Source organism: Apium graveolens, chromosome 2 (genome assembly GCF_009905375.1).
Source record: "Apium graveolens cultivar Ventura chromosome 2, ASM990537v1, whole genome shotgun sequence".
NCBI classification, from domain to species: Eukaryota; Viridiplantae; Streptophyta; class Magnoliopsida; order Apiales; family Apiaceae; genus Apium; species Apium graveolens.
The window spans coordinates 100,885,243-100,891,175 of NC_133648.1; the positions used below are offsets into that span (position 1 = coordinate 100,885,243).

General features: G+C 34.0%; 1 long non-coding RNA gene across 1 annotated transcript; it reads left to right on the top strand.

Annotated features, from left to right (window-relative positions):
* The first annotated feature begins 3,622 nt into the window (after positions 1-3,622).
* Positions 3,623-5,111, top strand: LOC141706033 (uncharacterized). Its single transcript, XR_012568589.1, has 5 exons — positions 3,623-4,249; positions 4,337-4,442; positions 4,572-4,639; positions 4,727-4,799; positions 5,070-5,111. It is a non-coding gene; the product is annotated as an uncharacterized LOC141706033 (long non-coding RNA).
* Positions 5,112-5,933: the final 822 nt, after the last annotated feature.

Consider the following 5,933-nt stretch of genomic DNA (forward strand, 5'->3'; position numbering starts at 1 on the left):
TTATTCCAAACAACATAGATCACCATTTCCTACAAGTTCTCATTCTACTACTGCTATTTTTGATCTCATCCACTTGGATGTATGGGGTCCTTACAGACAACTTACGCATAATAACTATAGTTATTTCTTAACTATAGTTGATGACTATTCTAAAAATACTTGGGTTTTTTTATTTTCTCATAAAACTCAAGTTTCTTCTCTAGTCAATGATTTCTTGACTTATCTCACCACTAAGTTCAACAAAACAGTTAAAATTGTAAGATCAGACAATGGCACTAAGTTTACTAATTGTCATTTGCAATCTGTTTTTGCTTCTCTTGGAATCATTCATCACACCTCTTGTCCTGCCACTCCACAACAAAATGGCACTATTGAGAGGAAACATCAACATTTGTTGAATGTGGCCAGAGCTTTGAAATTTCAGTCCAATTTACCTAATTCTTATTGGGGGGACTTCATATTAACTACCACTCATCTTATTAATATGTTACCAATTAAAAATCTTCAGTTCAAAACTCCTTTTGAAATCTTGTTTGGGACTGTTCCTGATTATTCTACTCTCAAGTGTTTTGATTGTTTATGTTATGCTACCAAAATACATGAATCTGATAAATTTCAACCAAAATCAGCTAAAGGCATATTCATTGGTTATCCTTTTGGAAAGAAAGGGTATAAAATTTTAGATTTACAATCTAAGAAATGCTTCTATTCCAGAGATGTTATCTTTGTAGAAGACACATTTCCTTATCACAAACTTTCACCTGATGAGTCAATTCTTATAAGTGTTGATACTCCTTTGTTTACTATCATTGTTTCTGCTTCTGAAGACACTCAAACTATTGTTGATAACACATCTGTTCCTGCTGAATCATCTACCACCCTTCCTTCCAACTCTTCAGAGTCTTTTCCTGCTCTAAAAAATGTTGTTCCAATTTCTAGACCTCTTAGACAAAAACAGCTACCGTCCAGGTTCAAGGATTTCACTGGTCTGCCAGTTAGCAATACAATTTTACCAACTCCTTCTTCTATCTCGGACTCAGGTAAGTCCTGTACTATACAGTATCCAATTCAATCTCATCTATCTTATGACATGTTTTCACCTCAATATCAAGCATATCTCCCTGTTATCAATCAAACTCCCATTCCATACACATTTAAGCAAGGTGCATCTCATCCTGAATGGATTAAAGCAATGCAAACGGAAATTGCTGCTCTAGAAGAGAATGACACATGGGATATTGTTTTAAGACCTCCAGATCAGCATATTGTTGATTGTAAATGGCTTTTCAAAATTAAATATCGTTCGGATGGCTCTATAGAGAGGTATAAAGCTCGTCTGGTGGCTCGAGGATTTACTCAAACATTTGGCATTGATTATTTTAATACATATACCCCTGTTGCCAAAATGATTACTGTCAGATTGCTTCTTTCTGCCAGCCTCTAAGCATCTAAGCAGTGGTATATCACTCAACTTGATGTCACCAATGCATTTTTGCATGGTGACTTACTTGAAACTGTTTACATGTGTTTACCTCCTGGTTATGTCACTTTGTCCTCAGCATACCCTTCTGATTTTGATGCTTATGTCTTCAATCTTAAAAAATCTTTGTATGGACTCAAGCAGGCTCCTCGATGGTGGTTTGTCAAATTTTCTTCTGCTCTAAAGAAATATGGTTTTATGCAGTCCAAAAGTGATAACAGTCTGTTTACCCTGAATATTAATGACAACTTTGTGGCTATTCTTGTTTATGTTGATGACATTCTTTGTACTGGTTCGTCCGAGACATTAATTCGAGATGTAAAATTGTACTTACAGACTCAGTTTAAGATCAAAGATCTTGGATATCTGAGGTATTTTCTTGGTATTGAAGTTGCCAGGTCAACCAAAGGATTCTACTTGAATAAGAGGAAATATGCCTTGGACTTGCTTCGAGATACTGGTTTAGCTGCTGCTAAACCATCTACTATTCCTATTGAGCAGAATCATAAACTTCTTGCCAACACATATGTTCTTCTCTCTTTGGCTGATGCTTCTACTTATCGATAGCTTGTTGGTCGATTGATTTATCTGACAATGACTAGACCAGATTTATCTTACACAGTTCATGTGTTGTCTCAGTTTCTTCATCAACCTCGTTTAGATCATATGCAAGCTGTTTTCAAGGTGTTACGATATATCAAGTAGTCCCCTGGTCAAGGGTTGTTAATTGCAGCCAACATTCCTCTCAATCTTCATGCCTATTGTGATTCAGATTGGGGGTGATCCTGATTCAAGGCATTCATTAACTGGGTATGGTGTCTTGCTTGGTTCTTCTTTGGTCTCCTGGAAGTGTAAGAAGCAGCAGACTATTTCCCGTTCATCTGTAGAAGCAGAGTATCGAGCTATGGCCGATACATGTTGTGAAGTCATGTGGCTACACTACAAGAAAAAGTTGAATAGACATCATACATTAGACATCGGTTGATATTGCCACTGATTTTAAAAGAACCAATAACATCATCCCGTGTTTTTCTGATTTCTATGTTATTTGAAGACATCGGTTATTTAATAACTGATGTCTAAAATTATCGAAAAAAAATCAGGGAGCGCTCTTTCAATTTTATTCCCCCTTAGCGAAATATTTTCAGGTTCCCCCTCATTTACCAATTCTTCCCCTCATTTTCAGAAACTAAGTTAATAATTAAACTTTCACTCTCTCTCGTCTCACCCCCACCCCCGACCTCTCTCTCTCCCTCTCCCTCCCACCGTCCACCGAAAGTCTTAAATCGTTCATGGAAGGTTCAGAAGTTCCCCCAGATGTTCAACTTGATTTAATTTGTCCGAAGTTCTACTATCGATAAACCGATTCATTCGAGTGGAAGTCTGTTCAATTTGTTCGAAGATATAAAGCTCAAATTGGTATATAAGTGAGCTACAAAACTTGAATTCTTAGTTTCATTTAATTTTAAATTGGGGATATTTCAATTCTAAACCTTAATTGCACTTCATGCTTGAGTAAGGATCTATTTGTTCCTAATGCTACTTGGTACATAATTCCAGAAAAGAATACAATATTAAAACCCATAACTTAATTTATATAATTCTACTTTTCTATACTGCCTCGTGGTCGGGTTATCATTGTATCTCAAAGTTACTACTCAAACTCAAGAAGAACTCTTGGCTTCCCACCTTGAGCAACAATCATCGATGTATTATCTCTCTCTTTTTGTCTCTCTCAGTAATTGTTTTGTAGTTGTGTGTTCTTTTATGCTTGGCTTGATGTTTTTATATAAAAAATTCCAATCTTTTAACACCTTACCTGGATTAGATCTGTAGATTTTATATTAATTGTCTTTATAGTGTGGTTTATGGGTTTTTATATATCTTGAACATACTGACAATTGAATATGAAGATTCTTGATTGTATGTAATGTAATTTAAACTTGTATTACAATTATTTCAGTTACCTAAGCTAATTAGTTAGTGATGTAATTGCGTAAATTTTGTTAATGATTGTTGTGTCGTAATTATCCAAGTCTTCTTTAGCTATAAGCTGATGCTGATTCGTGATCGATTTTGAATATGTGCTCTATCTCTGTCCGGGGCTATCGATTTCAAAGTCTGTTATGTCTTGTGTTTTTCACACAGAGTAGGCACTAATTAGTATTTGAATAGGTCACAGATGTTTATATTTGATTTTTGTTTTTGTTTTGTTTGTGTTTTATTATCATTTAACTTATAGCTTAACATTTGTGAAGTATGATTACTAATTGTCTGATGCTGCCATTTTTTTATACACTTAACTAAAATTATCTTATAGAGTATAAAGCTATACTGCAGTCAAGAACATGAGTGTTGTGATCAAAAGCAGTTGATCCAAAATTAAAAGACTAATTAATCGAGGAAATTTAATTTATTCAAGGACCGTGTTTCCTGCCTTCTCTGTATTTAGATATCCTAGTTATATCATACAAGGCCACTTATCAAGAAGCATAATTTTTTAAAATTATAAATACCTTGTGTGTATAGAAACGGTCAATTGCAGAAATTTAAATACCTCACCTGAGGCCGAAGCTTTGCATACCTTGGTTATAAGCCAAGAGGTAACCTAACTTTAATTTGAATTTATATTTTTCTAAATCTAACAAATATGTAATATGACTGCAGATATATAACAGCATTTACTTCGGATCTGGTGTTTCTCCGAGTAAATTTAAATCATCATCGAACAAAGGGTTTGAAAACATCATCTGTTAGTTTGAATCACGTGTAAGTGCAGTAGTTTTTTATATCTACATGTATTATTATCGTTATTGAGCATTTTTGTTGTTGAGTTAGAATTATTTTTTTGATTAGAGATGTTACTTTGTATGCTCTCGGTATTGGAGGTTGTGTTACTAATGCTTTAGATGACAAAGAGCTCAAATATGTTTACCACGAAAATGGCCAGAAATTCATTAAGGTACTATAAATTTGTCGAGTAATTGGAATTATAAGCAGATTAAGTTGGAGCAATCTATGTATAGATATTATTAAAGTTTTCGAGTTTTCGAGTTTTATAAGCAGAGTTGTATCGACTTCCTGGTTGTAGGTCTTACAGACGTTTGCTGCTATATACTCGCTGGGATCGATAAATATTTCTGAAATACCTAGAATGTCGTGAGTATACCTTTTTGTTTTTTTAATTCAGTCTTATCTTTGCTGTAATTTTGCCTAACTGAGCAGGTCGGTACTTATTTTTGCTAGATTTGATCCGTGCCTGTTATTGCATGGACAACAGTTTATAGAAATTTACAGGTTGTTGCCTACTCATGGTAGTGTAAGGTTCTTAACCTCAAGTTCTTTATAACTAACAATTTGTGAATTTTATTGATATGTATAATTTCTTTGTTAGATTAGAGTGCCAATTTGAAATCACAATTTCTTCTATACGGATATTAGTAACCTCTGCCGGAGAGATTTTAGTGTATAGTAGTGCGAGTATGTGCGTGCGCTCGCGTAAATATAAAAAAATTAAATAAGAATCTTCTTAACTATCCTCAATTCAAACTTCTATTATTACAAGTTTTGAAATTTATTGTTGATGCAGATACGGAATAAAACAAGTGTTGTGGGATTGCATTATAAAGGTTTGTGAATGATCTGATATATATATATATGATTGCATGATAAAGGTTTGTGAATGATCTATATATATATATATATAGCACTGTAAATCCTAATTGAATGTGATTTTTTCAGATTTTAGAATCTATGTATTTTGTAATTACTTTGTTGCTGTCATAGTGGTAGCGATAATATTATTACCTACACGCACAATCATTTTATCAAGTTTTCATTCCCCTAAACATACATGTTACCTGATTGGTGTCACCATTAAATTAACTCGCTTTTGTTATTATGTCATGTCTTTTGATTGTATAGGTAAAGCTGCCATATTGGAACTTGAAGTTCTAACTTATGGGGAGTCGTTTGATGAACCGATCTGCATGAATTGGCAAGTTTCTAAGCAAATGACTGAAGTATATATGACTTAAATGCACTTTAATTACAAAATATCATTTTTATGCAGGTTGACTCTATATTTACGGGGTGCAGGTGGCTTCTCAAAATCACCTCACCCATATTCTTACACTAACTATGAATCAAATCGGAACGTAGCTTTTAAACATCCTAAAAGTCAGCCATTTGCAGTTTATGTGGAATGTACGCAGCCCTCCCAGGTATGTCACATATTTTTGCATCCGTTGCCTCTTCGCTAATTCTGGAATGTTTTATATCTCTGTATATACGGGTTTATTCTGATTTTAAACCTACCATATTTAACACTAGTGAGATTGTTGACAATTAGTATATGAATTTGATAAGAAATGCTGACTTTTTTTTGCCTAGCAGAAATGCTGACTGTTGTTTGACTTGCTTCATATTTCATGTTACAAATACTAGGATCACT